The 11,712-nt window shown below is 40.4% G+C and overlaps 1 non-coding gene across 1 annotated transcript; it reads right to left on the reverse strand.

Moving 5' to 3' along the window:
- Nucleotides 1–745: 745 nt before the first annotated feature.
- LOC136502455 (small nucleolar RNA R71) lies at nucleotides 746–852 on the reverse strand. Its single transcript, XR_010770592.1, has one exon. It is a non-coding gene; the product is annotated as a small nucleolar RNA R71 (small nucleolar RNA).
- Between the last annotated feature and the right edge of the window lie 10,860 nt (nucleotides 853–11,712).

Genomic DNA, 11,712 nt, shown 5'->3' on the forward strand with positions numbered 1-11,712 from the left:
AATTTCTAGTGATGTTTCTAAGTAATACTAACGAGCACTTATGTCGCCATTGTTGGGAATACAAACCTAGTGCCTACGCTAAGAAGTGCCAACAAACATTTCTGACGCCGTTGCCGGGGAAGACATAATTGATTAAAGAATCTAGTAGGACATGTTTATTATAATATGTATGTAAGGTAGTCATTGTTTATGCAGGCTAACTTTGCTTATTTTCTCCTGTTGTGGATGAAATAGGATAGTGTATGACCGGTTACAATCTGTCGAATAACTACATCGAAAATCTAGAGGCACTCCTAAGGAAGAAATGGTCCCATGCCGCTTCTTCTTCTGCCACTCCACCGACAGACGAACTAGTCACCCCTGCACCATCTGCTACTCCAATTATGGCCAAGGCACTCCGCAACTACTCCGTCCCCACTGTTGCCAACGTGCTCGTTGGGCCGACTGTCAACATTGGGAATGGGAACTTCGAGCTCTGCACCAGCCTCATCACGATGGTGCAGGCAAACCTATTCTCTAGTTTGTCAAGCGAGACGTGAACGCGCATCTCCAACACTTCCTTGAGTTGTGCGACACGATCGTCATCAAGGATGTCGCACCAGAGAGCATCAGGCTCTGCTTGTTTCCCTTCTCCCTCTCGGGGAGGGCAAAATAGTGGTTCTACAAGAAACAGGAAGCTGTCAGCTCGTGGGACAAATGTTTTATGGCGTTCGTCGCCAAATTCTTCCCCATGGGCAAAACCAATGCCCTTAGGGGATGAATCTCCAACTTCTAGCAGAATGCCATAGAATCCATTCCCGAGGCATGGGAGAGGCTACAGGACTACATCTAAGCATGCCTGCACCACAGGATTGAAAATTGGTTAGTGCTTCAAAATTGTTATGATGGGTTAACATTCATGTCTAGGGGCACATCGGTGCGGTGGCTGGAGGCACTTTCCTTTCCCTCACCATTGATGGAGCCATAGCTCTCATCAATAAAATTGTGTCTAATCTAATCAAAGCTGGGGGGAAGAAAGAAAATCACAAAAAGGTATGCATACCGTGAAGGAGATGGATATGCTTGCCGCAAAAATAGACCTTTTGATGAAAACATTGGAGGAACGAGCCCAAGACAAAGAAGCAATGAAGGGCACCATCCAGGCCTTGGACTCACACATGACGTGTGAGGTCTATGGTGATGTTGGCCATTCGGGGAATGACTGCCTCGAAACCCACGAAGAAGCCACTTACATCAACAATAGGTTTCGCCAACCACAAGGTAACAATGGGTGGAACAACTAGTCTCGCCCACAAGGTAATTCGAACTACAATTCAAATTACAATTTGAATCAACCTTCTTTGAAAGAATTGGTACTAGGCCAAGCAAAAATAAATGAGAGTTTGAATAAAAAGCTTACAACTAATGATAAAATTCTTGAAAATGTAAACTCTCAAATTGAAGGATTAGCATCTGCTGTTAAGAATCAAATGAGCTTCAACAAAATGGTTGAAACACAACTAGCTCAAATAGCCGCTACAATCCCTGTTGATAGTAATGGAAAAATTCCTGCTCAACTTAAAAAGTCTCTTGATAAAATAAATGCGGTGACCACGAGGGGTGGTAAGTCCACTCATGATCCACCAAATTCTAACGAGTCTACAGGGAAAGTGAAAGGGCACCAGGAAGCTGAACCTTCAACAGCACAAAAAGAAAAAGAAAAAGAACAAGAAGAGAAGACAACACTGAAGGACTTCGTCGACACCAACTACCTACCGTTTCCCACAAGGAACCGCAAGAAGGCCATGGTCGAGCAATTCGCTCGTTTTTTGGAGATGATAGAGAAGATACATGTGAGCGCTCCATTAATGGACATCTTGCATGTAACTTCCTACGCCAAGCACATCAAGGACATCATCAACAACAAGCGACCACTACCGTCCACAGAGGTGATCAAGTTGATGGAAGAGTGTAGCACTGCTATACTCGACTGTCTTCCTGAGAAGAAGAAGGATCCCGGGTACCCCACAATTGCATGCTCCATCGGGATCCAATACTTCGAGCACGCCTTGTGCGACCTTGGGGCTAGCATAAGCATTATGCCCAAGGCCGTCTTTGACCAGCTAAACCTCACGTAACTAGCACCAACACCGATGATGCTCTAGTTGGTAGACTCAACGGTCCACTACTTGGAAGGGATGGCCGAAGATATTTCGGTGAAAATCCGAGGCTTCTTTGTCCCTGTCGACTTTATGGTGCTCGACATAGAGGTAGCGAAAGAAGCACCCCTCATCCTTGGGTGACCTTTCCTGAGCACTGCAGGAGCTCAAATTGATGTTGGAGCTAGAGAAATCCACTTCAACATCAATGGTAATAAAAGAGAAGTTCGCCTTCAGGCCTAGTAAGGAGCAATGCTCCATGATTCGTATTAAGTATGGACCAAGCCCACAAGGCCTAAGGGAGGTTTATATCCAACCTTAGTTGGTGGACAGCCTGGTGAAAAAGAACAAAGAAATCAAGAAGAAGCCAGAGCTAAAGAGAGCTAAACAGATGACCAAAGAATAAACACCAAAAGTCATTCCCTCAGCACTTGAAAAGAACAAACTGGTGTGGAAACCAAGGGAAGAAGCTCCAAAGTCCACCACCACACCACCAAGAACAAACAAGTTGGTGTGGCGAGTGAAGGTACCAGCAACCACATCCACTTCTCCGGGATCGGGCGCTCCATCAACAAGCAAGTAATGAACGAAGAAGAGTTCTACTCATTGGACTTTAAAAGGCGAGTCCTTGTCAAAGGTAAATTGATAGTTATCTTTCATAATTATGCTAAAACTTAGAATTCCTAGTTTATGCAAGTTTTGGTTTGAAGTATAAAAGGATTTGCCTTTGAATTACTTCTGTTGTCGGAGCATAATTATCTTACCATAATTATCTTACCATGTTTACACAAAGCATGTTTTGGTTTGGAGTATGGTTAGCGTTCGATCATGCTTTCATAGGCTTTTTAAATTAAGCATGGTGCTTAGGTTAATTATCCTACCTTGATTAGATGTATAATTTGATCATTGTACTAAAACTGCTACGTAAAGACATTGGTTGAATTTAAATAAACGAAGGCATAAAATTATTAACCATAACATAAATATTATAATTTACCTCGGAGCCATCACCAAGCTATATCCCAGACCATAGGCGATGAGCTAATTTGGGGGAGGACCCTGCAGAGGTAAGTAGTATCTTTTATTTTCCACATTTTAATTTTCGCATTATTTATTTTCCATATTTATTTAATTATCAACATTTAAAAAATAAAAAATATAAAATCCAAAAAAATAAATATGATAAAAACAACAAAAATATTTATTCCACTCTCATATGTGATTTAAGAATGTTTAGTTTCTCCTATGTTAAAATAATAAATAATTCATCTGTGCCTAAGCTGTAATTTAGTATTTCCTAAGATTTAAGTTTGTTGGCTAAAATGTCTCATCCTAAAACTTGAAATTTATGGGTTGCAAAAGCATGATCCTTTTCTAAGTTATTGCAAGTTATGATATGATAAATGCAATATGCTATAACTGTGTTCTAAGAGAAACTTGACATCCGGAGTTTTTCTTTTTATTTTAAAAATGCTAAAATTAAAAGTTACTCAATGATTATGAAATCCTACCAAGGCCATATGACAATATTCAAATTCAAAACATTAGTCATATGCTACTTGTATTCATATTGAGTTTTGTCAAATTGTTGTGACCCTTGTTGAGATTCTCGTCATGCACCTATGATCAAGATTTACGTACACCCACAAATAAATGCTAACTCTTACATTGAGAGTTACGCAAAAATATGCTTTTTCGTCCATCTAAAATAAAAACTCCACTCAAAGCCTTTTAGGGATAGGATGAAAAGAAGGCAAAACAATCAAATGCCTTGGTGAGGATCATACACATTGAGCGATCAAGTGAATCATTTGAGGAACTTACATTTTATTTTACAAAACTCATAAAACCTCTGGATAGAAGGTTGATCAAAGAATGAATGATTGGTAATTCTGTTAAAACCATTCTATCTTGTAACCGCCCAAGAATTTGGAAAAGCAATAAGCCCAATAGGGATTAAGTTAAGTGGGTGGATAGAATGCCAAACTTATTTAAATTGAGGAAGAATACTTTGTTATAGGCATGGCACTTGTGAATTATATTCGGCATAGTAGCAACTCTTGATCAACAACCAATAACTTAGCTATTTGCTCAGGACGAGCAAAGGTTAAGCTTGGGGGATCTTGTTGGTGGCCCTTAATGATCAAACCTGACCGCCAAATAAGATACAAAAAGAGGAGAAATTGGCAATCTTAAACACATGAATTTACTATTGACCTATTTCCACATGTATTTAGAGGTTATTATTTTGCAGGACATAAACACAAATGCATGGAAAATTTCACTGAAAGGTGCTTTCTGACTATGATTTGCGCAAAGGAATAATAGAAACGCCCAACAATTTTTGTCATTCGGGCAAAGTACCACATGAGGAGCGACCCAGGACTAGCCCATAGCCCACCACGTGAAGGCGATGGTGAAGGGGCTCGGTCAGGGGGTGACCGACCCCTAGGGGCGGGCGACCCCCACCAGCACCTCTTGGCCATACTAGACTCTTAATCAAATGCCTTCCTTTGGGAAAATATAAATAATGATGCCCTGAATACTTTTGGGTAAAATGCTACAATGATTGCTCCGTGTGCTTGCAGATAAATATCTAAAATTGTAAAGGAGCTATCAAGGTTATTACTTAGTGGCATTGCTAATTTCTAGTGATGTGGCTAAGTAATACCAACAAGCACTTCTAATGCTATTGCTGGGAATACAAACCTAGTGGCTATGCTAAGAATTACCAACAGGCATCGAAAGCAAATCAATGCTTTGTGTCCATCATTCACATGACTGAGGCCACTAATGTTTAAGCTGCACATGTTGCTACTAATGCCAATGATGATCACTTCCACTTGCTCACTAACATTCTACTTGTGAAAACTGAGGTAGCCTGTTTGGGTTATGCAGATTTGAGATGAGTCATCCCTGCTATGCTGTGTTCAATGGCCGTGAGCTAGGAGTTTACTACAATAGGGTTTTGTGGTGCTTGTTATAAAAAATACAACTCCTATGAAGAAGGAATTGCTGCCTTCAAGTCAAGAACCAACTCAAATCCACCCTTAGCTCATGATGATGACTTCTATCTTCAAAACCCAATAGCTGCTCCACCCTCTTTCTCCTTCAAAACTATTGTAATTGTAGTCCTCTTAATCTTTGTCTATCTCCTATGGAAGAAGCTCTGAGCTCATGTACTAATTGTAAGTGTGATGGTTAGACTTGATTTAGCTAGAATTATAATGGTTATAGCTCCATTAACTGCTACTCTAGTTTGAGTTATATATATCTATGAGGTGCTACCCTAAATTTACATGAGGTTGTACCATGAAAACTGTTAATGGTTGTTAAAGTTACACTTTGGTATGAGTTGTGGACTTCACTTTTGGATCTTTGTTGGATTAATTTCCTCTTTAGTGATCTCATTACTGAGTAAGCTCTCATCTTACTACACATTGATGAAATAGAGGAGGCCCCAAACAAGAGGAACACACTGGCCAGCCTCACGGATGATACCGTTGTCGAGATCCTTCGCTGCCTCCCCACTCGCTCCTTGTTCTGCTGCAAATGTGTCTGTCGCTCATAGATACGCCTCATCTAGGATAACTATAAGTTGATGCCCCAGACTGTGGTCGGCTTCTTCTATGATGGATTCTACGGCCAATGAAACTTCACCAGCATCTCTAGTGTTTACCCCTCCTTGTCCTTCTTGCCCTTCACCATGAACAATGTAGCTGTGCCTTAGGGCCGATGGATACCGCTATGTTTTCTGTAATCCGGCAACCTAGAAGTTTGAGGTACTGCCACCTAATCCATTCTATTGGTGAGGCTCGATTGGGGTTCGATCTGACAACCTCCTCGCACTTCCATGTATTTGAATATGTGGAGGAGGATGGTCAGTGCGTGGGTGTGGACATCTACTCATCTAAAACTGCAGCATGGATCTTTAAGGAATCTAAGTGAGGCGAGGAGGCTTAGTTGACATTTTCAAAAATAGGAATTGTGTTTCTTAATGGTTGTCTGCACTATATTGGTTTTTGCTATGGTTACCATTATATACTTGATGTGGATATGGAGGGAAAGACATGGATGAAAATTCCTAACTGGCCGCATGGTTTTTCACGCTCCATCCATCAAGCTAAGGGTCACTTGTGTCAATGTACTGTTGGTGGTCGCAATATGTCCAAGCTTTTAATCTGGATCCTTGAAGACTATGGTACTAATAATAAATGGACATTGAAGCTACTATTAGCCTGCATAAGTTGTTTGGAAAGAATAAGAAACAATGGGGTTACTTTGATTTTTAGTCGTGCTACAGAGCAGTTATAGTTCACCTAGAATGGAATTTGATTTTCTTTGTTGGGGTTAGGTTGGAAAGAGCTGTCATCGCATATAACATGGACAGTAAAAAAGTTCATGTCATCCCTACACATTACGTTCAGTATGATGGACGTGACATCCTGTCAGAAATGAACGGCAGACCTACCTATCTTCTTTGTGTTCCCTTGTTCTCGGAGTTGGAGTCATTAGCAAAGTAGTAAATAAAGCTGCATTTGATGTATCTCTCCGTCATGAAATGTTTAAATGGATCAATGTTGTTTGATTGTCTATGGACATGTTAATTTTCTCTTGGAAGGATGTTGTCAATATTTGCAACAACTTTAACTTGTTTGTAATATAAGCTAAGGTTTGTGCAGTGTGTCAGACGCGTTCAAACCTACATAGGTCGGACTTTTTTGCGTGTGCATTAACATTTCAACACCAATGGCTCCTCTTTGTTCCCCAAAAAAACACCAATGGCTCCTCTGTAGTAGTGATATATTAATCGCCATGATCTCTTCTGCAACTCCGCTTGTTTTTCTTCCTTCCCTAAGCCCTACCATTCCCACTACAGATCTAATACCGCCAGGAACATGCAGTTGCCTTCTCTAAACCTACTTCACTCTTAGCCACCGCCATGGCGAAGGTGAGCCTTCTACAAAGCGTGCATGGGTGGGGGATGACGACATGCCCATGGTGAAGGAGGATGATGCCATGCCCATGGTGAAGGAGGATGACACCATGCCCATGGTGAATCAAGATGAAGCTTTAGTGGATCCCTTTGGAGATAGAGACGATTGGGCCATTGGCATCATGAGAAAGGCTTTCTTGAAGATCAGGCATGTGCTACAGAACACTAGTCTAGGCACCCTCAACCCACCTTAGGAGGAAAAGGTTAGTAGTTACGTCTTCATTTTTTACCAGCTCGCCGATGTCCTGGAAGAACTGCCAGCCTACTTGAACAAGAATCGTGCGGACAATGCAGAGTACATCCTCGCCTACTACCAGAGCCAGATAGATGGCTTCGACACTAGCATCGTGATGCATGGAATCAGCACCGCCCACAACACCAAGAAGCACTGGTGCAACTTGGTTCATGTTGATGCTGAGCAAGTGGCCAACCGCATCACCGCTGATGAGGACGACGACAACGTTGATACCAACAATGAGGACAAGGATAGTAATACTGATGATGAGTAGAGGAGTAAATAAAGTTCCATTTAATGTATCTCATGTTGCATTTGATGTATCTCACGTTGCATTAGATGTATCTTCCTTATGTTGGGAGTACAGAGGGAGTACATGTTGTTACTCTTTCCTTATGTTGTTACTCTTCCTTATGTATCTTCCCTTGCATTTTATGTCAAACACATTCAAATGTACAGAGGTTTTGATTTGTGAAGTCTTATTTGCATGTCTGTGTTTACTATATTGTTGAACTTTGTATCAATTAGGTGGGTTAAACTCTGTTGAGCATGGTGTATAGATCAAGTCCTTTAGTCATTTGGTAGCCGGTTTCTAGCCGCTGTTGGTTGGTTTTGCCTGCAAGTTTCTTTCTGGTTCTCTTTCTGATCTATAGTATGGTAAACATGCATAACAGAATTTATCCGATCAAGTCTCGCATCGATGTAATGCCTAATGGAGGAGCCACATAGATATTCAAATTTTATAGCCCACACAAGAAAGTCCGAGCATTGTAAATCTGACCAGGCCGGACACATCTTACATTATATAGGGAAACCTATTTCGTATGAATACATTTGTTGAATTCATAAAGAAAAAAAAATTGAAACTAGTTACATGTGCAGCCCGTTTAAATTTATGTTGCTCGGGCTATCAGGTGAGCATACGGTTTACAAGAAATAGGTAAACATCATTTCGTTGAATATACTAGAGGGACATGGTCGGGGGAAAAGTTGTGATCATTTGTGTTAGAGTACACATCCGTTGTATGGTAACTAGTTGACATCTGTAAGCATGATTTTGGTTAGTGTCAATCGACAAAAGGGGAAAGCCACTCATGACTACTACTATTACTGATACAAATGTTGTGACCGAGTGCACTCTGTAGGCAATAGTTTTACTCATAGCTCTGTATTGTATAGTGTCCAACGAGATGAAATGTGCCGCATTCAAACTTTCTTATGAGTGCAGTAAAATATTAGAGTGAAGTGAATGCGACAACAAAGCTAGTCACAAGAAGTGAATCGAGAAAAAGAGCTTTTGACCACCCTGACACTCTTGAGACTTGAAGATAAACAACATGAATAGCGGTACGGTGATGATCCATGTTGACGGTAGTTAACAACCATTATAAACCATCAAAATAACATACATAAGGGCATAAATATAATCACTAACAAAGGTCTAGGGGTTTAAACTAATAAATTCCATATGTTTTAGTGAATCTGTATTTTCTACAGGATTTATCTAGAAAACTATCATGGTGGACCTAGATGTCAGATTTAATTGCGCTTATCCACAGTGAAACGGACACTAGAAGACTTGAGAGGACTCCACGCTGAGGCAGAGAGGCAGAGGCTAGCCCCACCTGTAGGACGGCTGACCCCTGGGGCCCATTGTTAGCCTCCGCGTTGTTATGTCGGTTCTCCACCGCCTCCTAGGTTGCATCTACGCTGTCCTTTAAGTCGGTTTGATCCAAGGACTCATATTGGACACTCTGGCCTATATATACCAGCCCCTACCACTCCCCCAGGCATAACCCTAGTTATCAAGTCATTTGAGAAGACAGAAACCCTAATCATCCTTAGAGCTCCACCATATTCTTGGTCTCTCAACTAGTTCCCATATTTGATTTCTTGTGAAGTTGTTCAATTCTTCATGTATTGCATTCACACAATCAACATCCATCAATGTTTCTTCTATCTTCTTTGGTTCTATGGATGACACAAATGAGAAATGCTCACAAAATGAAGCCAATCTTGATCTTGTTTGTACACCTCTAGAAATATCTCTAATTATAGTGTCTAATGGATGATCTCTTGCAATATTGGTTGGTTGGAGTATTGGAACTTGATTGCTTTCACTTGGTTGAGAGGATGTACTAGCCACTTGTTGATCTTGCATATTGTCATGAGAGCCACTTGTACTTGCTTGAGTAGTGTCGTCTTGCACATTTGAGTTAGAGAGCACTTGCACTTGATCATCTTCTTCATCTATCACTTGCCTAGGCCTCAATTCATCAATATCCATATTATTCATGGCATTTGAAAGTTGAATGCCTCTAACATCTTCTAAGTTCTCATTCTTATCTTGGTAACCCTTGGTTTTATCAAATTCAACATCATGAACTTCTGCAAGAGTACCACTTGCCAAATTCCAAACTCTATATGCTTTGCTTATGGTTGAGTATCCAAGCAAGAATGTTCATCACATTTCTTGTCAAACTTGCTCAGTCTAGTGCCTTTCTTTAATATATAGCATTTGCAACCAAAAACCCAAAAATATGCAATGTTGGGCTTTCTACCATTCAAGAGCTCATATGATGTCTTCTCTTTCAATGGGTGACAATATAAGCGGTTGCTACACTAGCAAGTCATGTTGATAGCTTCAGCCCAAAAGGATTGACTCACATTATACTCACTAAGCATAGACCTTGCCATATCAATGAGTGTTCTATTCTTTCTCTCAACAAGGCTATTTAATTGTGGAGTGTACTTGGTCGAGAATTGATGTCTAATTTCAAATTCATCACATAACTCATCAATTCTAGTATTCTTGAACTCACTACTATTGTCACTTCTAACTCTCTTAATGGTTGTTTCAAACTCATTGTGAATGCCCTTGACAAATGATTTGAATGTTGCAAACACATCACTTTTGTCCACTAGAAAGAATACCCAAGTGTATCTAGTATAATCATCCACTATCACAAAGCCATATTTGTTATCACCAATGCTAGTATATTGAGTTGGTCCAAATAAATCCATGTGCAATAACTCATATGCTTTACTAGTGCTCATCATGCTTTTCTTAGGATGGGTGTTTCCAACTTGTTTGTTGGCTTGACAAGAGCTACAAAGCTTATCCTTCTCAAACACATCTTTTAAGCCTCTAACCAAGTCACGCTTAACAAATCTATTCAATTGTTTCATTCCAACATGACCAAGCCTTCTATGCCATAACCAACCCATGCTAGACTTAGTGAACAAACATGTAGATAATTTAGCTTCACTAGCATTGAAATCCACCAAATATAGATTCTCATATCTAAAGCCTTTGAAGATCAAGTTAGAGCCATCTACACTTATGATTTCTACATCATCTACCCCAAATATGCATTTAAATCTAAGATCACACAATTGAGCCACGGATAGCAAATTAAAGTTCAAGCTCTCTACTTGCAACACATTGGATATGCTCATGTCATTGGATATTGCAATCTTACCAAGCCCTTTGACCTTGCCTTTGCCATTATCACCAAATGTGATACTATCATAACCATCATTGCCATTGGTATTGATTGAGTTGAACATTCTTGCATCACCGGTCATATGTTGAGTGCACCCACTATCAAGAACCTAATGCCTTCCTCCGGCTTTGTAATTGACCTACAAAAGAAGATCAATTTTTTTAGGTACCCAAATTTGTTTGGGTCCTTGAAGGTTAGTCACTAAGCTCTTTGATACCCAAATGACTTTTTTCTTTGAGCCCATCCATGGTGCACCAATGAACTTAGCATTCACACCATTTGTACCCTTAGTAAGCACATAGGAAGAATTAATTTTAATTGAGTATACATTAGCATTTTTGCTCTTGTTCTTGCACTCATGCTCTTTATGACCACCTTGCTTGCAACTAATGCAAAACCGACCATTGTTCTTCACAAAACTAGTCTTGTGAGGAGCAAAAGCCGCCTTGCCTTTTTTGGGGGTATATCCCAATCCCTCTTTGTAGAGAGAAGCTCTTTCGCTATCCAAGCACATAAGCAAGCGGTCCTCACCACCATAGGCCTTAGCCAAGGTGTGAGTGAACTTATTGACCTCCCTCTTGAGGGTCTCATTCTCAACCATTAGTGAGGCATCACAAGTGAAACCATCACTACTAGATGAAGTGGAAGTAGAAGTGCTACAAGAAGGGTTAGTGGGAGCAACAATGATAGGCTTATATAATGATTCATCAATTATATCACAAGTTAAGCCTACATCACATATCTCAACATGCTTCTTCTCATTTTGTTCATTAAGCAAAGAGGAATGAGCTTTTTTAAACTTCTCATGAGCCTTGCCAAGCTTCTCATGGGCTTCCT

This window comes from Miscanthus floridulus, chromosome 13 (assembly GCF_019320115.1).
Source record: "Miscanthus floridulus cultivar M001 chromosome 13, ASM1932011v1, whole genome shotgun sequence".
NCBI classification, from domain to species: Eukaryota; Viridiplantae; Streptophyta; class Magnoliopsida; order Poales; family Poaceae; genus Miscanthus; species Miscanthus floridulus.